The sequence below is a fragment of the Leptinotarsa decemlineata genome, unplaced genomic scaffold (genome assembly GCF_025532065.1).
Source record: "Leptinotarsa decemlineata unplaced genomic scaffold, Ldec_3_MD MMD2_tig00000008_RagTag_RagTag, whole genome shotgun sequence".
NCBI lineage: Eukaryota > Metazoa > Arthropoda > Insecta > Coleoptera > Chrysomelidae > Leptinotarsa > Leptinotarsa decemlineata.
Genome location: NW_027412537.1, coordinates 11,034,743 through 11,060,884, shown reverse-complemented (window position 1 = coordinate 11,060,884; position 26,142 = coordinate 11,034,743). Strand labels below are relative to the sequence as shown.

The window sequence follows — 26,142 nt, the reverse complement described above, 5'->3', positions numbered from 1 at the left end:
CATAAGTCACTTTGTCTGAATTATCATATTGATAGAATTGATCGGTTCAAATACAGTACTTGGTGTCTCTAATCGAAAGGTGATAGAACAACTGACTTAAAAAATACTCATCCGAAGAACTAATCGGTTTTATTGAAAAATGAGACTCATTCGGTTGAATCTTGATAGTTGTGTGCAAATTATCCTCGCGGAATGATCAAAGAGACCCACTCACTTTGAATAATGTTTAAAATGTGTTAGCCGAGGTGTGAGGTCTTACCTTCCAACGTACGATTTCTAGCACAGGGTGTACAAAACGTGATGAACATTGATTGTTATACGGTTGGGATTGCACCAACGTTCACATACCCCTTAATTGAATGAGTAAAACGATTTACTCACGCTAATCAATCGGCTCTGGATCTACCTACTCACCTATATTGTCCACCGCCTCGTAGTCGTGAAAATCGATATAAATAATGATATCCCGCGTAGCCTTAAACCTCTGCTCGTTTCCATTCGTTATTGAATTTACACCAATTGAAAGAAAATTAATAAGAAAAGCAGCGTGAGGGCCCATAGATTACTGGATTATTTTCTCTGAGAGATTGGCCTGTGTTATTGAAATATCGGTTGCGGGGGAGGGTGGCAGCGGCTTTGCTCGTGGATTCCGTGTTCCACCAGATGACACCCGTTGACATTCCGTTAGTTGGAGGCAGAGGGTCGGGAATTCTGTTTGACGGGACATAGACCCAAGCTGTGAATGACAAATATATTCTCTGTGAAGCAGAAACATATTCAATCCAAAGGACATCAGCCGTACTTTCCACTTCAATACATAAAATTTAAATTTAATTTCTATGTGAGTGGGCAATAGTCGTTCAGTGATTAGTGCAGACAAAAACTACGAGGGACAACCTCAAGTTCCCTAATTTTCGGAATTTATGATGATATGATGATGCTATTGCGAAACTGTTTGAACAGATCATCTATATAAAAGTGTTAAGGGGATTCGGCGAAAACATTTGTGATGAACAGCACGGATTTGTACCAAAAAAGTCGACGTCAACAAATCTACTAACATTCACTCATCATGTCCTCAACCATCTAGATAACAATAAACAGGTTGATGTTATTTATACAGATTTTCAAAAAGCATTCGATAAAGTTAATCATGATGTGATACTGGAAAAGTTACATAGAAATGGCGCTGATACCCAAGCACTCAAATTGCTGGAAACGTATTTGAATAATCGACACTTCAAAGTCAAATATGAAGGTAATTGTACAGGGAAATTTCGTGCAAACTCTGGAGTTCCTCAAGGATCAAACTTGGGTCCATTACTTTTTCTTGTATTCATTAATGATCTAACTCAAAATATAAAGTACTCTGAGTGTATCTTATTCGTAGATGTCCTTAAATTTTATAGACAGATCGAAAACTTACAAGATTGTGTCAAACTACAAGAGGACATCAATAGTGTTTATCGATGGAGTGTGAAAAATGATCTTCCGTTCAATATATCCAAATGTTCTGTCCTGTCTTGTACCCGAAAACTAAATAAGACACTACACAATTACTCAAGGAATGGTATTGAATTATCCAGGTTAGAGACAGTCAAAGATTAAGGTATATACTATAACTCCACACTCTCGTACAAACCCCATTTGGATTACACAGCATCACAGGCACTAAGAATTATGGGATTTGTAATGAGACAAAGTGCACATTTCAATGATATGAAAGTGATTACTACACTTTATAATAGTTTGGTCAGACCTAAACTTGAATATGGGGCTGTAATATGGCATCCTTCCTATATTGTTCATAAAAATAGATTAGAAAAAATTCAAAACAGATTTCTGAGATTTTTATATTACAAGAAATATAAAGTATACCCGGATTATAATACAATTAGAACAGTAGCACTACGAAATGAATTCAAAATACCCAGTTTAGAAAATAGAAGACAGGCAACTATAGTGTTAATGTGTTATAAAATATATAAAAAAAATTATTACTGTCCCAATCTCAAATCTTTACTGAAAGAGAGAATTCCCAAAAGAACAACAAGACTCATTCAATTCTTTGATGTACCATATGTATCAACAAATAACTGTTCACCTATCATTACAATGATCAAAATAACAAACAACTTCCTGTTAATGTCAGATATCAACTTTGTTCTCCCTCCCAAACAAGTTTATAGTGGTTTAAAAAAATACTTTTCAAGTTTAGAACAACTATGTTTCTGCCTTCCATTCGGCTTTATGTAGTAACTACTCGTAGATACAATGTAACTGTATTCACGTATAAATATTAGAATTCTATTTATGATTTAGACTGTATTGAGATTTTTATAAGAATAATTATTTTCATGTAATGAGGTTTGTACCTGTTTGAAAATAAATAAATGAATTATCCAACAAATTCTCAAACAAAGAGAGGGAAAAAATTCTTAAGTCAATGTAGTTGTTAATGAATGAAAGTGTTAAACATTGGACAGTTATCCTGAATCCAGAACCACTCAAACCTATACAATTGCATCCGTGGAAGTCTCAGAAATGTTTGTAAAATCAATTTGAATCCACACTAATTACAAGCAGCGTTTCATTTCACTACTCAACTACTTGCCTATTCAATTAGTAGATAATATGAAACTCCTCCTACTAGTTTCAAATTAAAATAATTTGATGTCCACAATGCATTTTCTAGTATTACGCCTATTGATGCAATTGAGCTGGTGCAGTGCGTTTACGACATAAACTATTTCAATTCAGCAGTTAAACGGAAAATTTTAGATTCACTTACAACTTCTCTAGCTATAAATCAATAAAAGAAAACTGTCGAATCCTTAGCTAACACCTCAACACGTGTTTCGATCACCAAGGGATCATCTTCAAGAAAAATAACGGTTTGGTGTTGGGAAAAACTCCAGTAATATTCATCACTACACCGAAGGTACCAAACAGTGCATCACAAGTATTGATAAACTAGATAATAAAACTCACAGCAGACAGTTGAGAAACAATTTTTTATACCTACTGGTCAGATATGTAAGTGTTCAAATATAATGCTTCATCAGACAAAAAATATGGCTATAGAGAATAGGTGTCAGAGGAAACGACCCTATTATCTATAAATAAAAAATACTGATCTGTCATCTGATATGGAAGAGAAAACCTATCAGAACTCAGTCTGTGAGGATAGATAGTGTAACGGGTAACTAGAAAAAATGTCTAATGGAGTCTCACAAAGTACGGTCCTAGGACCTATTCTAATTTGCATCTATACGAATGGTGCGTTTTCAACAAGAAGCAAAAGAGAAATATTGGGATTTGGCGATGCTTCAAAGCAAGCACTTGCCAAAAGATACAAATAATAGAGCATACTGACTTATCATTGATTAAAATCATGGTCGAACAAACTCTTTCCACTATTAACATGGATGAAACTCGTTATATGCCATCATATCTAACCACTTCTATCAATGGAAACCAGTTTAGAATTTTATCGGCGAATGAAGTTGAGTAACTTGAAATAATGATTGACTGTACTCAAAAATGGGATGAAAACATAAAGTCAACATGCAGTGAACTATGTAGTTCAACTAAAAACCTACAATTTGACCACTTGAAAGTAAAGTTTCACGCTTTAGAAGAAAGCCACCTACGGTTAGCTCCAACAGGTTGAAGACCTCCAAGAGAAATTTCTGAAACTTATTCTTTCCAAAAATCGCATATATTTGATATACTTCACTACGCTGTTTTTTCATATACAACTACGATACAAAAAAAGGAGAACAAAGATTGTCTCTGGAAATCAATGAACGCAAGTATTCAAATTTCCGTTGAAATGACTAACAAGAAGTTAATTATTCACTAATGTTGAATTTGTTTTTATAAAAATCCAAGAGTTACCATAATATATAAATCCTTTTTTTTATAGAAATCATATTCCATTAAATTTGTTTTCCGAAATGTATCTGTTTCACCATAATTAATTAATTATCTAATTCAGTATTGTATCTACGTATTATTATATGGAAAACTTCGTAGAGCTGTTCAAAATACACGGCCAAAATTGTGTTGTCATTATGGTTAGTGTTATTGATTTCCATCCATGTATTCATTATCATCACTATTTCGTCTTCACTCGTATTGGTTCACCCTTTTTCTGTTGCGAAGTCGATAAGGTTTTGTTCTATCTGATGAAAAGCACTTTCGAGGAAAATTGTAGAATGAATCTTATACATAAGTAAATGTGTAGGGTTAATCATAAAAACCCCAATCCTGCCTAGTACAGCCCCCGATGAACTGGTACGTTTTGTACCAGTTCATGGTACATGGTTCATGTACCAGTTCATGTCAACATGTCCGGCAGCAACAGAAAAGCAGAGTACCTTTTTCATCTGGAACTTGATGGTGGCCTTGACCTCATCAATCTTCTGAGTCATCGACTCTTGATGGGAAAGAACACCAGGGAACTGGCCGGCTTTGTTTAGGCCGGTCCCCAACAGCCTAGGGATCTGCTTGATGAGAGCATCAGAAGTAAGGAAATCATCATACTTTTTTGCCAGTATCTTGACAAGTTTGTTGTTTTTGTTCAGTTTTTTCAAGGTTTCCACGTCTTTTAAAAGGCTTCCACGTCCATGAAGGGTACTCCATTTGCCTTAGCTTTATCACAATGACAATTCCACTGAAACTCTTGCCGTCTGGGGATTGTAGTTTTTCAGACCGATTTGGATTTCCAGTCTCCAAAAAGTTCTTTTTCTTGGTTTTGGAGATTTCCAATACACTATTCACGCATTCGTAACGTGTATCACGAGACATCTTAGACGTCACCTTTATTCTTAGGAATTGGCCACTAACACTAACCCTAACCACTACTTTTTTCCTCGAAGAACAGAATGAAAAATCATAAACATACTCTTCATTTCGAACCCAGAATTTCCGTATATCACATACATTCACGAAGTTAATACGAGGTCAACATTGTGAATTTCACACGATGTTAACTTTTAATTCTCGCAACTGCTGTCAGGATCAGAAACCCATAGTTTCGTGGTTTTAATGGTGCAACTTTTGTTTCTGACGCCACAAACAGCCAACTAACTGAATATTTCGTTTCGTTGATAATCGTTGCGAATATAACTGAAGTTCACAGATCGAATACGTTTCAGAGTTATATTTTGGAATAGTTTACGACTTGTTATTTGTCGTTGAATATGATAGATTGGCTATTGTTGAGATTATTTTTGGTGAGGTGAGAACAATGAATGAGTCAGTGAGTAAATGAATAGTTTCATAACGAAAGCTTGGTTCTTGTAAAAATTGGAATAATCATTCATGTGTAATGAGCAGCGATTATAATTGTTTTGAGAATCTACAAACAAATCATAAATATGATTCGGAGGTGAAATGTGTTCAAAACTCATTCCAGTTTATTCCAATACATTCCATTGATTTTCTGACAATATTTTCCATAAATCTATTTCCTATATTACGACATATTTTGGTGATAAATTCATTGCAAGCATCTCTCTTTCTATTTTGAATGAATTGCTGTACACAACGGAACACAAAAACATTTACAGGTGTCATAGCGTGAATGACCTTGTCCGACTATATAACGGTTTGGAATATTCAACAAAACCAAGTGAATTTTCAAATGATGATATGTTTCAGCCAGAAAACTAGTTTGAAAGTGACTGGAAGACAGTTCACCAATCCGATAGATAGTTAAACGTGGTCCCTTAGAATGGCCTGCTAGATGACCTGATATAACGTTCCTAGATATTTTTTATTTCGTGAAGTTTGAAATTTACGTAACATTACCGCAATCTATTTCAGAGCCCTTCCATCCTATAAGGGGCTTCCCAGAAAAATTTATAGATATTAGGAATGAATTCGTAAACAAAACTGAAAATCGTTTTATGAAAAAAGGTTGGTTGGGTAACAGTATCATTTTTTTTTTCTTAAAAAACAATTTTCTTGCTGACGTTTCGAATTTAAATAAATTCTTCTTCAAGGCTCTGTAACAATGAATTTTCATAAACAAACCTTTCACAAAACTTATACAATTATTATCCTTTCAATTTCACAAATAATAATGAGTTCTCAATTGAATTACTCACCAAAAGGTAGTTTTTTTCGTTTTGATAATATCACTATTTCAAAAACCATCAGACATATTAGATACATATTTCAAAAAATGAAAAACATTGCAAACAAATAAATTTCCGAGACAACACCAACACAAAACGACATGAAACAAACGAATGGCTATATCTGTGATTCTGATAAGGTGGTGTTTGTTTTTTAATCAATGGCAGAAAGAAAAAAAATGAAAAAAGGGTAAATTTTTCCGGTATTTGACTTATCAAATTAAAATATGCAGTATTGAGGCCATCGACATCTCTTCTAATGTTAACACTATCGCATTTGAGGATAAGTATCGAGGATGTTTTTGAGGATATGTATCAGAAGTCGATTAGATAAATATGGTTGAACATCTAGAATAGTTTGATGATCAAAATAAAAATTATGTCCATATTCAGCGAGAGCTGTGAGGTTTTTTATATTCAGTTTCTTACAGTCTCTCATGTGTTCTGAAACTCATGTTTTAAGATACCGTTCGGTTTGACCAACATAGCATTTGTGACAGCTTCCAAAGTTCAATTTGTACACTATATTGGATTGTAGTTCTTGTGGTGTTTTTGTTTTTTGTTTCGAGACAAAAATGCTGTCCAACTGTATTTTCATTTGAATTGGATCACCAAACTAGTTAACTGTTTTTTTTATAATGATTGTTTGTTTTCAGATTCTTGAAACGTAATTGGGGGGTGCGGGAGGACCGGCTTAGTTATAAAAAAAGAGGTGTTTGATAAAATATTTGAATTCCTATCAAACAAGATATCACAGGACCCCTCCTTTCTTTCAATTAAAAAAAAACACCCTCTCAGCAACACTACTTCATCAAAAAGTGGTGAAAGCGAAGTCTTTTCACGTTGAGCACTGTCTAATACTTCCGTCAATATTCAATCATTCATACAGGCAAGTGTGAAATAATTTTCAATTACAAGCTAGCATATCTGTGGTGTGGGATATATGGCGATGACGATGTTCAATAAGAACGTGCACATGCATTTTCTCCTTTTAACCAACTCTTCGATTTGTTTAAGTGAAATATCTTCACATATTTTATAACAAATGTACGTACCCAGAAGCTAGATGATATTATTCAGTTGACACCATTGAATATCGCTTCTTTTCTTCAAATCCACATTTTCACCCATTATCATAAAACTATCTAGGCGAATTACACAGTTTTTTTGTAGCATGGTTGGTGAAGTGGGTCAAAAAGATCCAACTACAGCCCAAAAACGGTAGGAACAGTTCATCATCATCATCATCATTGTTTATTTACACAAAAAGAAACACAGCAAGCATAACAAGGCTATACATTTTGCAAATAAACATTGGGAAACCCACAGAAGCAACAGGTGTTGCTTGTGCGTGGTGTAAATAAATTTTTATAACTTCAGATACTAAAATTAATAATGAGTATAAGGTTAACAAAAGGGTGAAATAAATATATACAGAACATTCAAAAACTTTGTAGACGTGTAAGTAGACATAACATTAATCCTATGTGGTATAAATAAAATAGATTAAAATAACCATTATAACAATCATAAAAACATCCGAGACTTTTAGTCCAACATATTTCCTCCCCAATGACCACTTCAGCATTCCATCTTGTAGAGAAAATCAATTACGAGATTGCGTTGATCGTTGCGTAAATCCGGGCATTAACATGGAAGCAGCCATATATTCATCTACACTATAAATGCCTTCATCAATGAGAATTTTTTATGCCCTTTTAAAAACGTGTCTGTAATAAGTTCTTGACTGTAGTTGGCAAGATATTGTATAGGTTATTATCTAAGGAATTCTTGGAATATTTCTGTAGATTGAATTTAGCAGGTCGTATAAGATTAGCACCACGTGTTTTATAGTTATGAAAGTGGTAGTTAGTAAAAAGAGTGCCCTTGATTTCATGTACCTCCAGCAATGACTGAAAAATGAAAATCGATGGAAGAGTCATGAATCCCAATTTTTTGAACAATGGACGACATGGGTCCCGATAGTCCGCATTAGAAATTATCCTTATTGCTTTCTTTTGTGTTTCAAATATCTTTCCAGCAGAAGTAGAATTACCCCATAGAAGTGTCCCGCATTGAACCATTTTTCAGCTTGGATTTCAGCGAGTTCAGAGATTTTCAATAAATGTTTGCAATTTTTGTCTGAGCAGACAATAGATGTGTTATCGGCATAAACAACACATTTATGGGGCAGAACTTGGAAGAAAAAGTCATTTATAAATTTTATAAATAGGAGAGCTCCCAGCACAGATCCTTGCAGAACACAGTTTACTATGGGCTTTGAATTGGACGTTCTATTGTCTCCTAGGTCGACATATTGCTTTCGATTTTGTGAATACGATGTGAGAAGGGAGAGAGCCACACCTCTAACCCCATATTCATTCATTTTATGACGAAGTAAGTGGTGAGAGACACAGTCGAATGTCTTACTCAAGTCACCCAGAGTTACAGCGCTATGCTCACCATTCTCAAAGCCGTCGGCAATGTTTCTCACCACACGAACAACTGCTTGTACAGTAGAGCAAGACTTTCGAAACCATACTGATCAGGATTCAAAAGATTGTTTTTTCAAAATAGAAATATAACCTGTTTTTGATAAACATTTCAAAAAGATACCATGTCATTCTGGCAAGGAACTTGTCGGAAAAGGTAGCCTGTTATATCTTTCTTCTGTTCAAAAGTGGTTTTCGTGAACCCATCAAAAGTGGAAAAGGAATCTGAACGATTCAATCGACTTTTCCTCATTGCTGAGATCATTTCTGTGGCAACAAAGGTTGAGTATCTTGATATTATCCTCAATAAGAAATTCAGCTAGACCACTCATTTAGAACAAGTTTTACACAAACCAGGATGTCTCTAAGGTCACAGCGAAAGATTTTGGAAAAATCTTGGAGCTAAGCCATGTACATTAGATATATGTGATGATTGTCGGACCAGTGATCACGTTCAAAGCAATAATCTGGTGGCCAGATACAGGTTTTCTTGGTTAACTCTGACGCTATCAGAGGAGAGAGGATAGATCATAACCTATCTGGAGACAGGTTAATAGATTGATTGCAGATATTTGTACTAATATTTGGGTGTGAAGAGATTACAGAAGCCAATCTATCCCGAAATCAATAAAATATTCTCGGACAGCCAAAGGGTCCTAGACACTCTTGACTCAGACTGAGCAACATATAAGTCGGTAGTGAACTGTCAAAGAAGGCTTCCTCCAATAGGAATACTCAATCATTTTCAACCTGAAAAGTAAGAAAGTTGTTGAGTCTCTCACAAGAGAGGATGCTTAAAGCAGTTCTATCTGACCAGATCCTGTGATTGGCATTGCTTCAAGCTTTGCCAAGCAAACAATGATTATCTGGATCGTAAAAAGAATTCGAGACTCTTGGTAAAAATCTACCAGTATTGGTTCATTTTGAAGCACTCACAGGTTTTCGTCATTTGAATCATCATATAATAACATTTGGACTGCCGGAAGCCGAATTTCTTTGGTTCCACTCACGTTGGACTTAACCTAACCTTATAATTCGAATAGGAATGCAGCCTTTCAAAAGACAATGAGCGAATGAGCTAGAATAAATAAAATTGCGTGTGCTATCTACGAAACGCAGCGCATCGCCGTAGCTCTCAGATAGTGCTGGCGGAGGCCGTGATTAATTGTTAACATATAACAACATGCGAGACATACACACACATCCAAACGCGTCTGATTCGCTACTATCTGGACGTTGGAGATATTGTTATGGTGATTATGGGTTTACAACACGACATTCGGTGCTGTTGCACGGTAGCTTTGCTCCAGATTAATTTGTACGGTGAGACATCAACGGCTTGATATCACAATTATTCGTGGTCGGAGAGAAAATGGAGTCATTTTCGTTGCGTGTATGAAAACAATCCCAACTGGAAATAGGGTGTCATGCAAAGTAAACAGGAAATTTACTGCTTCAGCTTTAAGTCACGTGAACTCTGTCAGACATTTGGTTTGGAATTCATATGTTTTACTGGGTCGGGAGCGGTGGATTTTTCATCATTAGCGTTGTCAGAACAACTCACGAACGTGTCAAAGCCCAACTATTGCTGTTACACCAAAAAGAAAAAGCTATCACTACTCCAAATTTGAAAATACTACAGAATATTTGAGATTGATATTCAACGATAAGTTGTATTGAAATGAACATATCAAGGATCTCACAGAACAATGAGATAGAAGTCTCAGTTAATGAAGGCGTTAGCACACAAAAAACGAGAATCTGATTGTCAAACTATTTTGATGTTGAACCGACAACTCTAGAAGCAGAGTAACACTGAAACATCTAGATGTTGTGAATGAAAAATATCTGCACTTTCTGTACCAGTAGAAATCATGAACTACACATCGGGAGAACCGCCCTTAGACTCTGAACGTACACATGTCAGTTCCCTCAAAGCAAATGAAATAAATGATTTAGATGACGACTCTACCTACCATAACGAATTCCAAACAACCTTACAAGGTTCAGGACCGAGGCATTCGATAATCTGTAAGATTCAAACATACAGCTGTCATCACCTTTCCCAAAATCTATAACTCCTCCATTTCTTTCTCAGTAAGCTACATGAATGATATATGAATTGAAACCATTTAGATGAAAAACCAATTGCCTTAAAAGGAAATGGTTTCGATGAGCTATTTCCCCACTACAAAAATTACACTGTGATTTTTTGGAAAATGAAAACATCCAATCGGTTGTAACAGTAGTAGCAACATTCGATACTTTGGTATACAAAGCACCTTAAACTAGTCTTTTCACCGCAATCTTCTCTGCTATTTATCAAGCTCAGGTACCACGATTATACAGTCTTACACACTACCGTCGAAAAATCTCAGGGTACGTTTGAATATGCTGCTGTCGAAATAACCGCTCACAACTCCAAAATCCGCGTAAACTGTTTTTACAGAACATCATCTTACAATAGTCTATCATTCATAAATAATATGGAACTACTAGTTGTTGCCCGCGGCTTCGCCCGCGTAGAATTTAGTAGTTGTAGTACTAATTAGTACTATGTTGCTGTATCGCTGCTGTTCCAATATTTTGACAGAATCAACGAACTTAGGCGTGCGCAGCGTTATAGAACAGTGCTTTCAAAAAATTGTTCTACAGCGCAATCTAGTGCAACTTACAGAAAAATTGATAGCCTAAAAACCTTCTCCATGGAAAATTAGTTATACATGTCAAGTTTCATCACGATCGGTTGAGCTATGTAGAAGTTTATCACTTACCAACCAACCAGTCAACCAACCAACAAACATCCATTTTTATATATTAGATTTCTCGATTCTCTCCTTGAAAAAAATGTTCAAACCTCTTGTATCGTTTGTGGTGATTTCAATTTCAACTTCCATAAGAATTCCACTGATGGCAATGCAAGTTATCTGCGTAATTCATTTGCCTCTTACGAATTGAATCAATGTATTTTCGATTACACAAGAATACAGGACAATAGCATGTTTAGGGTGGACAATATTTTTTTCCTCTACATCCGATATCCCTAATTCCACTATCAGTTACATAGATTTCTCGGATCATGCACTCCAATATATAGTTTTACCAATCAACTCTCCTACTGTAAAGATCCTTCTGTGATCAAAACATTCACTTTTTGAAAGCTTTATTGGCTCGTGAGGATTGGCTATCTATAAACAGTAATGCTGATAAAAAATTCTCAATTTTTTATGACGAATTTCTCAACCTATTCGATAAAGCCTTTCCTTAGGAATTACATCACACCATTATACATGAAAAATCAAATAACAATAAACCTTGGATAACTGAGGAGATCGTCAATGATGGAAAATGACTCAGAGATATTTTCCACAAATCCGATCTGATGAAATCATTAACCAACAATATAAATTACTTTTGAAACAGCATCAACAAAAGATAGAAACTTCAAAGAAGTATTACTTCGGCCACAAATAAATCTAAGGTTGCTTGGACTATGATCAAACATGAACATGAACATGAATTATCTGTAAACGAGGGTGTTGATATCTCCCAAACATTCAGCGACTACTTCTTGAATTCTGTCCAAAAATTAGTCAAAGAAACATCTCTAATTTTAGTAAATCACTGTGACATCAACTCCAACTAACTTTTTTTATATCCTCTGGATGAAACAGAACTACTCGAGAGAGTGAAGTCGATATCTTCTAAGACTTCCAGCGGCGTGGATAAAGTACCTTGCAACCTCTTGTTCAAGGTGGTTGAAAATTTGATCGAACCCCTCTTATAATAACAATATTAATATAATAATAATATCGTTTATTATGCATAATTATACATTTACACATAAAAGGAAAAGGGTTAGCCAAAGGCTATCTTCCACCCCTCCCAAAAATTATACAGTGAGTATAAGAAAATAATTATAAACATACTTATTTAGTATCATAACATTGATAGAGAAGAGAAAAAAATAATATGATTTGAAAGGGTTATATTTTTAGGAGTGATTAATTTTTGGGAAAGAAAGTTTTTCGCTTTCTACTACTCCATCTGATACAAAAAAATGAATGAGAGAATCTTCCAAAGAAAGGAAGGAAGTAATCAATTTGAAAATAAGTAACTCTATACATGGATGTGTAGATCATGCAAAGAAGTAACTTTCAGACACAAACTGGAAGAAAGTCCTCCTGAAACAGCTACTTTCATATAAACATTGAATTACACGAAAGAAAAAAATTCTTTCGAAACAAATACTTCTATATGAACACTGAATTATACAGAAGTATTTGTTTCGAAAGAATTTTTTTCTTTCGTGTAATTCAATGTTTATATGAAAGTAGCTGTTTCAGGAGGACTTTCTTTCAATTTGTGTCTGAAAGTTACTTCTTTGCATGATCTACACATCCATGTATAGAGTTACTTATTTTCAAATTGATTACTTCCTTCCTTTCTTTGGAAGATTCTCTCATCCATTTTTTTGTATCAGATGGAGTAGTAGAAAGTCAAAAACTTTCTTTCCCAAAAAAAAAAAAAATAATAATACATCAAATAGTTGCTAGTCCTCCTAATATTCTTAACATTATTTTGGCCAATTCAACAATTTAATTGCACCACCATACCTCATTAATATCTCTATAGTCGAAGGTATATTTCCCACTCGACTCAAACATGCAATAATAGTGCCTATCTATAAGAAAAATGACAAGCACTCGATTTACAATTACAGAGGAAGTGCGTTACTATCTGCATTTTCCAAAATATTCGAGAAAACTCATCAAAGAAGGCTACCCTCTTTTTGCAAGAAGTATAAAATCATCTCAGACTGTCAATACGGCCTCCAAATTGGCAAGTCCACTCAGGATGAATTTAGTCAATGAAGTCATTTCTAATCTCGATAGAGGTGAAAAACGATGAATGTTCTATTCGAATTTTCACGAGCTTTCGACACTGTTGATCACGATTTACTTTCGAGCAAACTGTTTTGTCTAGGAATTCGTGGCTCATATCTGGATTGGTTGAGATCTTATCTGGATTGCAGAATGCAAACTGTGAGGGTTGAATTGGAGGCTGGGACCTTCCACTCTAGAACCTGTGTCGTTGCCACTTGTGTTCCCCAGGGTAGCTTCCTAGGACCTATTCTCTTTCTTTTATTCGTACATGATCTCAACAACAGTAATCGTCAACATTGTACAGAGCAATTTGCCGACGATTCTTCGTTCACTCTGAAGTCTTCAGATTATAAGAGATTGTCGAGCCAGGCCAATCAAGCAGTTGCTAATATGCAGAAATATTGTTCTCTGAATGGTCTCATTCTGAACAGCTCAAAAACTGATAGAATCGTCTTTTCACTACATGAGAATGATCGCAGTGATCTGGTCAAAATAAATGGCAAGTCAATACAACAAATCTCATCTGTAAAATTATTAGGTTTGAATAATGATGCTCAACTCTCTTGGAACAAGCACATTGATTATATTTTGAGTAAAATGTTGAGACATTGTTTTATAATTCGTAATCTCCGTAATTCTGTTCCATTGAATATATTGAAGAGCTATTACTATGCTTATATTCAATCTTCATTCAGTTATTGTCTGATCAAGACAAGAATAAACGAATTACTAATAGCTCAAAGAAAGAAAGTGAGAACAATGTGTTTCAAAAAATATGATGACTCATGTAGGGAGCTGTTTACCGATTTGGATATTCTAACTATTATTTCACTATGTATATTCAACTGTCTTGTTTATGTCAAAACTCATCTCGACAAATTTGAAACAAGAGATAGTATTCGGCTCGCCACAGGATATATGTTAAATATATATATATATATATATATATATATATATATATATATATATATATATATATATATATAATTATTTTAATATTAAATTTCGCAAAAAGGATTTGAAGCTTTAATCTTCTATTAATTATCTGCGAGCGCTTTCGACAGCTGAACTTGTCATCCTGTCGTTTGCCTCTTTATACGGTCCGAACGTCTCAACTCAGGTATTTCAGCTACTTTAGGTAAATTTGCCTGTATTTGTACTGCATCAGGTACTAATCTTTGTGTTTGATCTTCTTTAGGAAAGTGTATGGTTTTGTTTAATATATTGAATGTGAGGTCTTGTCGTGTTTGTACTTGTTCCTCGATAAGTGATTCATAACTGTTAAATTTATGGATGTTCGAGTTTTCCCAAATGTCCATGCGGTTTCCCTTGTTGACTTGTTTTATGAGTTTTATGTTCTCTGGTGGGGGGAAATTATGTTTGTTTTGTATGGCGTGTGTTGCGAGGTTTGATTTATATACTATTGGATTTATGTATGCCTTTTTGTGCTCATTGTAGCTTTGGATCTGTTTTTTCTTGGTTTGGCCGATATAAAATTTGTTGCAGTCCGAGCATTGTATACTGTATATCCCGTTTTGGTCTTCTTCTTTTTCATAGTTGTTTATTTTTTGTGTTACCTTCGAGTTTGGCTTGTATGTGATGTTGATGTTCAGTGGTTTGAAGACGTTTGTTAGTTTTTTGGTTTGGTGTCCTACGTACGTAAATGCCGTCCATCGTTGTGTTGTTTTGTCTGTTGGGGTGGCTTGATCCTTGTTCTGTATTTTTTGTTTGATTCTGTTTTCTAGTTTATCTATTGTCTTTCGGATGTATCCGTTTTCGTTCGCTATTTGGTATATTATTTTCCGTTCTTCGTTTCGGGCTTCATTGAGTGGTATCCTTAACATTCTATATATGAATGCGTTATAGGCAGCCATTTTGTGTGATGTTGGATGCTTTGAACTTGCGGGTATGGTGGAGCTTGTTTGTGTAGGTTTAATGTATATTGCCATTAGAAATTGTGTTTTGTTGTGGTTATATCAGTTCAGTTTGAGGAGTGCCTAGAAGATGACAGTACGACCAGCTGTTGAAAGCGCTCGCAGATAATTAATAGAAGATATGAAGCTTCAAATCCTTTTTGTGAAATTTAATATTAAAATACTGAAAATAAAGGAAAATTTGTTGCATCATTCGAAATAAAAAAAATAAAAAAAAAATATAATGATTTGTATTGTGAATTTCTATATTTTAGTTTAATTGACTTTTTCCATGCTATAGAGTCTCTGGAAATATAATGATTTGATTTGAACTCTTCTAACCTCAAAAAAATCTCAAAGTAGTTTCTAGCAGTGAGCATGCGAAATTATACTGAAGAAATAACATGAAATCTGTTATAACTGCCCAAGAGATGTTAATTTTCAAGGAATCAGCTGGGAAATCTCAAAAACATTTTATTTTATTTTTTAAATTTTTTTAGCACTACAGTAAAATCATTGAGACGCTTTCATAGCGGTGTCTGTCCAAAGTAGCGATTCATATTGGATTTGAATCGGTAGAGATTAAATCCATTTGGAAAAACGTTCTTAGGAGGTTTATTCCACCCAAACGCAGTTCTCCAGATGAAAGAGTTCCTAAACAGTGTAGTACGAGGTGTACTGAGTTGAACCTCAAAACGATGAGGAGCAACAGTCCGTCTCCTATTTCTGATATGTACCGCTCTTGGTGGAATCAAACTTGCCAAGTCACTTGAACACTTCCAGTGTATGTTTGGGGGCAGAGCTTCATACATAAGAACAATACTCCGAAAAGGGACTGATCTGAGCTTCATAAAGCATCGAAAGTTGCTGAGGTGTGTACAGTTTCTGATTCGGAACAGTGTTCCAAGCTTTTGAGAAGCAGCCTTTGCAATTTCAGCGACATGGTTGTGCCAAGATATGTTGGTGTCCATTTTAACCTCCGACAAAGCGGAATTGTCAGACCTGACATTATTTCCGTTTCGGAGACATTCATCTTTTTGGACAAAACCGATGCCTGGGTTTTTGTGGCATTGAATTGTACCTGGTTACTTTAACCCCAACTTGAAATAAATTCTAGATCCTCATTAAGATATGTAACCTCTTGGTGCCGGTGAAGATACACATGGATTCACGAGACAAGTGTGCTGTGGTCAGCAGAGCAATATATTGGATTCTTGTTTTTTCCAATAAGTCTTTGATATACAATAAAAAGAGGGTTGGAGACGATATGGATCCCTGGGGACCACCAGCGTTGATGGTGAAAGTATTCGAGAGATATTCATTGACAGCCACTTGCAGGGAACGTTTTTTCAGGAAGCTGAAGAGCCATACACAAAAATGATCCGACAAGCCATAGCATCGAAGTTTGGCCAGCAAACCCTCATGCCCTCTAAGCTGTGCAGAAACATGACTGAACCGGACACAACAAGGCGTAGTAGAATCTACTACATCCTACATTGTAGGTAAGACTAGATGAAGCTATGGTTGTGTACCAGTTAATGCTCAAACAAACATATTGTCGCAACTCAGTACTGGCTTGGCTATTAACGAGACGATTTTATTCGCTGTTTCACCCATTCATTATTCGTTCAAATAATGGAAAAACTCATTTGAAAACTCAATTGAATATTTATTGAAAAAAACGGAAAAAATACTTTGAATAACTTCACACTCAAATGGTAATAAAACAAATACATTAAAACACCAAAAACTTACATTATACTGCCACCCAGCAGGATTGAAGAGAATGAGATATGCTGCATTGCTGATGATCAATAGATACTCAAATGAATTTCTGAATACTGTCTGTTCATTATCTTGACCTCTCTCAATATTTATGAAGATTTATACGCTGACATTGCAACTTTGATCCGGTCACTTTACTAAGGTAAAATGCTCAACATGATATCTGTGCAAAGTTTACGTATTTGGAGATTGTTTTATATTCTATTTCCTGTGATCGGATCAATTTCAATATCTATGAACTGGGAAGATGAAATTCTGAATACTCATTGTTTTTGTTTTAGAATATTGAAGTTGGGGTTGGACCATTTTTCAATTCATGTATTCGCGTAAAGGAATTTGAATTATGTCATGATTGCTTCCATATTTGACAGAAATTTCATATTTGCCAGAAATGTGCTGGTACAACTTCATGAAAACAATTCGAAATGAAGAGGACTTCAGAACGTTTTCGAAAATCCATCTACAGTCTTTTTGACGTAGAGGAAAAATGGGGCTGATATGATACACCAGGAGATTATTTACGTGCTTTGTGCCAAAAATAGACTGAGTAATACATTTTATTATTGTTGGGCATAACGGAATTTCTCATTATTGCATGGTAAGTGGACAATAAAAAAATAAATAATCAGCAATGATTTTTTTAAGCAAAAAAATTTCAGTGACTGACTGTAAACTTTTATTCGAACTACGTTGTTTATTGAGGTAGACATGTTTTTATGCGCCACCCGTATTGGGGGAAGATAGCTCTATGTTTCTACTTTTGAAAAATTCAAAATAGGTAATCTTATCACGAGATATATGACGTCACATATAGGGGGCTAATTTGATACAAATAAGGGGGTTAATTTGATACAAACATTGGGGCTATTGTGATACAGCTGAAGGGGCTTTCTTGATATTGCCAAACCTTGAAAATCGTGCATTTTACTAGTTTTTGTAACTTTCTTGGAAATCAATTTGTTTTTGTTTTGTGAAGAGTGAGGGAGGAGTGAATAAGAAACATAAGAAAACAACCACATCAGGCACCCATGAAACCCAACCAGACAAAAATGCTACTCGAGACGAAATAACAAGAAAAGAAGAGAGTCAGATAATTCAGGAAAAACGAAGAAAACAAAAGAAGCTTAAGAAAATAACGGTTTCGTCAGACAGCGAATCAGATATCCCGAGTGAAATTGATTTTGCAGATGAGGATAACAGTGATTCCGACTATATTCAAGCCATGCAGAGAGAATAAGAGTCAAACTTGGAATTTGAGAAGAATTTAGGAAACTGCAATGGTAGTGACATGCATGACCAACATACTGCACCTAGAATCAATGACTGGGTTGTAGTTAAATTTGCAACCAAGAAGAAAGTGTTGCATTACGTAGGTCAAGTTATGGATACTGAAGCTGGTGAACCAAGAGTAAAATTCACACGAATAAAAGAGACACATAAAGATACCACAGTTTCTTGTTGGAAAGAGCCGGAAGATGTGTCATTTATTGAAAATGAAGATGTGGTAGAAAAACTTGCTGAACCTGCTTTGGGAAGGGGAGGAGAACTGATTTTCAACTCGACTTTTGAATATTATAATATTCAATAATTTCATACAAGAAACTGAAAAAAAAATATGGAATGTTAAAAATGTTGAGTTTTTTCAATAAACGGTGCTTTAGTTATTTCTTCCAAAGGAGTTTTATGTTTAGTGGAAAAAATATGAACAAGACACGGTTGTTTCTTTTATATGGCTGAAGACGAAAATTCGAAAAAATTACTGGTATCACATTAGCCCCAGAGCTGTAACATTTCAGTCTCGTCTTACGTTCATAGACGATATTGAATGAAATACAATGCTGTATCACTTAAGCCTCATCATCGTATCAAATTAGCTCCACCAGGTGGGGTTATTATGATACACAGTTTTTATTTTTTTTCAGCATTGGTACTGCAACTAAATTTTTTGTGCACCCATAAATAAAATTACCAATACGAATTGTATATCCCAGTATTTTTTCAGAATGGCTTAATATATATGGTTAGGTATATAGTGAAAAGTGTATATTTTTGTATCATATTAGCCCCGGTCGACCCTACCTACTTGTTCTGGAATGGAAAAATGAATTTTTCAAACTTTTGAAAACAGGCACATACATCTTTGGCAAAAGCGTAGAGGACTGAGAAACATTAGATTCATCCTTATTCCGTCGAAAAAAAATTTGATTTGAAATGCCGAGAACATGAACATTATTCTCCATGGAGAGATGTTAGCCTAATATCAAATATATTATACTCCAAGTAGAGAAGCATCACAGGCAGTGATGTTAAACAGGGTACGGAGTTATCTTCTGATGAAAAAAATATACCAAATATTTTACATAACCGTTTTAAAATTATATTCACATCATTTTCATATGAATAACTTCAGCACCATGGATGTGGTTTAATAATAAGCCGAAAGGTCGGGTTGAATTGAAATACTTTTGATTTACCATTGACCCTCTCTCCACCAGTACATTCTTGAAAATGTGCAATTGTTCAGAGAGTATTTTTAAATGCCAAACCTCCAAGCAATTTGAGTTGTTGGCTGAAAAAATGTTCCATATACAACGAGCTTTGTTTAAAATGGTATTGCCCCTGATTATCCAATTGAACAGTTCATGTATTCATTTCAAAAGGAAAAAAGTAGTTGAATGTGAAATGCTTGTTTCGATATCATATTCCTCATCGAATTGAAAACGAATCATCTTGAAAGATCTACAGTTATTATGAAAGTTTGAGGTTTAATTCTTCCACTTTTCCAGATGATGTGGACCAACTTCGTTTATTCTAATTACTTTCCCGAACGCTTCTCTTTTGTCTATTCCACGAAAATCACGGCTTCCGAAGACCTCCTCTATAGTATATTTCAAGTAGAGTAGGATCAGGTCAGAGCTGCGAGAGAAGTTTAATTTACTACCAGAAATTTAGTTTCAATTACGCAGTCAGGTGTAAGTGAATTAAAGCTGAGAAATGTACATTAGAAAATTCTCATATTCGTTCCATGAAATTAATTTACCAGGAAGTCGTTTCGGTAGACAATTTAACAGTTTTATGAGAAATTCCAGGAAAACTGACAAATCAGAAATAAGTTCTTGGTAACTTGGAACTCATCAATGACACCGAGTTATTGTCCATTCGCTTCAATCAGTACTAAAAAAGTTTTTATCAAAGATGTAGGTTAAAATTCCTGTTTCAAATTCACAAATCACAGTTAATAATTATAGTTATAGAAATCTAAAGCAAATGAACTTCAAACGTTCAAGTCAATCTCGATACACCTACACAGTAGGTTTATTGGGCTGACGCCTATCAGAAAACAACTTCACAGAAAATTTCCTGCATATGCAATTGGCAATACAAATACAAAGAGTCGACCTTCAATTTTGGAAGGGGCACACTTGCAGACCGGTTTCGGGCTCCTTAGCCACTCGTCAGTGCAAGATAGTGACCATCATCGACCCAAAGTCAATGATATTCCTTAATTGAAAATCCGAATTCTTTCAGAGTATTTCATTCCTTTCCCGAAGTTGAATTTTCAGAGGAATCAGGCAAAAATCTGAATATTCAGAGGAATCGGGCAGAAATCGGAATATTCAGAGGAATCGGGCAAATTACGGATATGCAGTTGGTTAGTACCTCGTCCACTAGATGGAGTGACATTTTGTAATGTTTGCTCCAACTTCGGAAGAGGAATGAAATACTCTGAAAGAATTCCGATATTCAATTATGGAAATCATTGACTTTAGGTCGATAATGGTCACTATCTTGCACTGACGAGTGGCTAATGAGCCCGAAACCGGTCTGCAAGTGTGCCCGTTCCAAAATTAAAGGTCGACTCTTTCAGTTGTATTGCCAATTGCATATGTAGGAAATTTTCTGTGAAGATTCCTGCACTGACGCCTGTCGGATATAATCCAACGCCCTTCGTGATATTAACCAGGGGAATAGTTGTTTTCTGATAGGCGTCAGTCCATTAAACCTACTGTGTAGGTATATCGAAGTTGGCTTGAACGTTTGAAGTTCATTTGCTTTACATTTGTTTGCTGCCAGTCTTCAAGCATAGCCCACTGACTAAAAAATTAGTTATACAAGACAATACAGAAAAAATTTTGTCGATTTTTTGGGTAGTGTACATTTCACAATTTGGAAAATAAATGAAGCTAAATCGATAGAGAATTTGCTGAAATGCTGATAAAAACCAAACAGAAAAGTTCACCTTGGAGAGTTCCCGCATAATATAATCCACTGACGTCCAATTAGTCAGCGACTTGGCTACAAATGGAATAAACTATTGGAAATAGCTTCTTCAAAAGAGCTCTTCCAGATTTTTCAGATAAACGTTCTTCAATTTTCCCCAGGCGATCATACTGTTCAAGTTTGTCTTATTATGGAAGTTTCTACTTCTATGGTCTATACCAAATATCATTTCAAGATGTTTGATATCTAGAATGTTACTCCGATATAAGTTTCTTTATTAGATTGTTGGTTTTGAAGATTGCTTTCGAAGCTGATGAAAGACATTTTTCTAGCACAATCGTCAGTAATTTTTTGTTTAAATAATCCAAAACGGAAATGCATCAAAAATTTTCTCTGCAGAACTGGTGATCTCAGCAGACTTATTGGGATCTTCAGTGGTTTATATTACGCAGTACCTTTTTGAAATGAACTTTTCAGTTTGACCTTCATTGCCCTCAGCTTAGGAAAGCGTTTAGTCTACTGGCTTTGTACTCTACTTTTCTTCTATAGCACAGATTCTTCTGAAGAATTGTGGAAAATAATCCATGAAACTTTGTCAACATGAAATACTTTCAATAATATCATCTGCTATGTGCTACTAGCGGGTCACCATTATATTCGGTGAGAAACAAAATTTGTATTTCTGCGTCACAAAAACTGGATGAAGAACAAGAAATAATGTGCGACAAAAAGGAGGAGGACGTGAAGCAAAAAATACCAACTTTATCAGGGAAGAATCCTGCAAACAGAAATTTCCACTGAAGTTATTCCTGTACATACACAAATCACCTTGTACTGACGAGTGGCCAAACAGCCCGAAACCGGTCTGCAAGTGTGTTCCAATAATAAAACTCAATTCCGGCAGTTGTATCGCCAACAACATATGCAGAAATAACTTTAGTGGAGGATCCTGCACTGACACATGTTGGATATAATCCAACGTGGTATTAGCCAGGGGAGTAGTTTGTTTTTCAAAGGTGTCAGTCCATTATGTAGGTAATTTGAGACTGGCCTGGATGAACTGTTCTTTCAGATAATTTGATTCAAAGTCAGTTTCCAAGTATGCCCAGTCATTTATGTGAAATAAGGAGTTCCTGCTTATGGAGTTTCACTCATCTAATTTCAGGTAATCGTAGTATTGGGTATGTACAGAGAATGGTCATCAAAAGAGAATCATGAATGGAAGGTGACAAATGTGATGATAAAAATTCACTAGTAGTTGTTAGACCCATTGACCAAGAAAGATCACTGAAGTGAGTTTTTTGGAAATCATCGGAAAATACGTTGCATTGCTGAGTGCGAACATGTTCAACCTGTTCAAATGAATGCTAGATACATAGTTACTAGGAAGATTGAAAAGTTTTGAAAAATCCTGAATCCATAATTGTACGGAGGACTTGGACCACTACCTGGTAGCTGTTTGACTCCAAATTTTTTTCAGATCTCCAGTAAACCCTCTATCCTCATCTGTTTGTCCATCTTCTTCATGACAAGTATTTGAACAATATTGTTGCCTGAACTAGTTTGATACAAGACATTGTTTGACAGTTGGAAGAACAGGAGTGTGGAAGTCGTCTTCGGTTGCTGATGTTTGGATTACAGACTCATCAACTTAGGAAAATGTGTCGAAGCACGAACTAGAAAAGCAAAATGATACAACTGGCAGTGAGCACATTATTTTTTATATCGACTGTAAAATTATTGCAAGAAATATCTAGTTGTGTTATGAAGTAGATGTTTCAGGCAATACGAATTGTATTATTGAGATTTTCATCAACATTGAAGAGCAAGACGGAGTTTTAGTAAAATTGTTAACCTCTATAATGTAATTCAGTGTTCCATGAGAGTTAAAAAAATTGTTTGGATGCAAGGGTCGCAATATATTATCAACTTCAAAAATTGAAATACCTAATCTGTCATTACGTTCAAAATGATACTGTATCTTCTACCATTGCGTTGAAGACTGGAGAACAACTCTCTTGGGTTGATAAAAACTTGAAAGCCTACTAAGGAAAAAAGTATATTTGTTTGTATACAATTTCGTTTCGTTTTCTTTGTGTGATGATCTATCCATCATCGTCAGTAACGAATGATGTAAATAAATCATTCATTCCAACAGCAGACTTCTCATTATATCACATCAAACGAAAGTTGGAAAAGGCCTGAGGCTCTGCAGAACCGTATTTACAAAGCATGCTCTCTATAATTTTCTCGAATACGGAAACTTTTAATGACTTTTACTAATCGTCTAGACCATACAGAACATATAGCAACCTCCCACTCGGCCATGAATAAATTATAACATCGTACAACGAATATAGGTCGAACACTGTATAAGAACTTTCGTCCATCTAACGAGGTCTCTAGAAAGCTTCATCACAAACTTCAGTTGCATTTTCTGGGTGCTCTCTGAAATAAATCATATCTGACCTAGTTATTGCAGACTATGAAGTGTGGATTGACGACAGGTGTGAGATAAATGCACATTCTTTGAAGTTTCACGTAAACAGTAACATATCCTTTTTCAAATCCTTCATTAAGTAGCATTATTTTGCAGAAGTTGAAAAAACAGGACAAATTGTGAAGACTAAAATAGGATTCTGAAACAATTTATTGCATTTCACATCAAAAACATTTGTAGAGTTTTCCATTCATTCATTTTTGTCGAAAATGTCTATTGTTTTTTTACATTTGATATCATCCATGGTCATTGATTATTATATTTGGTTAGAATTTGCCTTTTTAGTTAATTTTTTTCATTCTCTTCGATTTTACTCATTTTCGTCGAAATGATTTCATCTGAATTGAAAAAACTCATATAGTGGAACCATTAGTTCAGGCCAGTCTCAACTCCCTGAACTGTAGGGTAATGGAGTGACACCTATCAGAAAACAACTACTACCCTGACTAATACCACGAATGGTGCTGAATTACATCCTACAGTGTAGGGAGTTGAGACTGGCCTGAACGAATTATTCCTTTGGATCAGTCTTTCCCAGCCTGTCGTTGTTTCCAACGCTCGAGAATTTCGTCGAAGAAAATGACCTCAAACTGAGTCCTGCACTTCTGACGGACATCAAAACACACTGTCTTGATTTGATTCAAAGCTACTACATGTATTCTCCTGAAGACTTCAGTAAATATTCTTGGATCCAAAACCCGTTTGCTGATATAGAAATGGCGCCAGAAAACTTTACTGCGACAGAAAATGACTAAAAAATAGCTAACAAAGCAGTAAAGTTTTTAATTACATTGTTGATGATAAACGTATTCAAGAGATATCCACCGATGGCGAAACGTTCTTTCAGGAAGCTGGAGAGATCCGACAAACCATAGCATGTCTAAAAGTAAAGGCGATGGCAAGGGGAGCATCGTTTATCATTCATTTTGAGTAATGAGTCTTCTATCGAACTTATAGAAAGCGTTTTCATAGGAAGGGAAGTCATCATCATTTTTTTTGCCAAATATCTTTTCTATGATGATTTTATTTTAGTGTTCTGAAGAATTGTCTTCCCATAGACGGAAGCTAGACGAACTGTAACAATCTGCGGCAGCTCGTCAGAAGAGGCAAGGGAGGCTTAGGCTCCCCATAAAATGTAAGGCTATTCATCGCAATAAATCAAGAGATATTAACGAATAATAATGATTATTTTTTTCTAAAAATACTTGGGAATCATTACTTTACCATTAAATTTTAATATGCCCAAAAAAACAGTGTATCCTGCATCAACAAACCTCAAACGCACTACCCACAAACGAATAACAGAGAAGCCATCAACCCGAAATAATGAATGCCATACGTTGATACGTTGCAAGGGAGCCAAGCCTCCGACCGCTTTAAAAACACAAGCACCGCGAGATCGATCCAGCCAGCGACATACGTCCCGATTTGTAATTTTAGTTGCAGAAATTATAGTGTTAGAGGAGCCTATCCTCCAGTTGGTCTTTGTTAGTGTACGACTGCATTTGTTTTTGATTTAATCATTCGTACGGGATGCCGTGACTGACCGGGGCTGATAAATATTTCGTTAAATCGTTTTAGTGTTTCTTGATATTATTTGTCATTTGTGTATGAAACAGACAGTATTGCATATTAGCTGTGCTCTTTGGTAATATTTTTAATGTGTTTTTGAAATGTTTTCCTTCAATTTCAATGTGTTTTCAGGTTTTTACTTTTTGGTAAGTTTTTTTTTTCATTTATTATGGATAAGTTGGTTGCTGACAAATAATTTTAAGTCTTTATCTTATGATAATAAATTTTACATTATTAAAACTCTGGGAAGGCCTCAGCTAAATTTGATTTCAATTAAAGCGTCAGATAATCGACAAAATCGAGGATTCAATATTAGTTGGTACGAAAAATGCGATTGGTTAAATGGCTCCATCAAACGAGAAAAACTTTTTTGTTGGCTCTGTGTTTTATTTTCCGTACAAACCGAATACAAAACGTGGTCTAAAATAGGATACTTCGATTTAAAAAAATTGCCTCGTTCTACAGAAAGACATTTTAAATCTGGAGAGCATATATTTTCGTCTTATGAATTAAAATTGTTTAGCAAATAAAATATAGCAACAGCTTTATATACAGCTCAAAAATAGGCCATAATTTCTTTTAATAATCAAGTAAGGGAAAATCGGTCGAATTTGAAAAGACTTATCG

The 26,142-nt window shown here is 35.2% G+C and overlaps 1 long non-coding RNA gene and 1 pseudogene across 2 annotated transcripts in view; one reads left to right on the top strand and one right to left on the bottom strand.

Annotated features, from left to right (window-relative positions):
* The window catches only part of LOC141480712 (uncharacterized), a 390,701-nt gene that overhangs the window by 196,544 nt on the left and 168,015 nt on the right, over positions 1 to 26,142 (top strand). The gene's annotated exons all lie outside the window — the stretch shown is intronic.
* On the bottom strand, positions 4,317 to 4,962 carry LOC111513070 (large ribosomal subunit protein uL1-like; annotated as a pseudogene).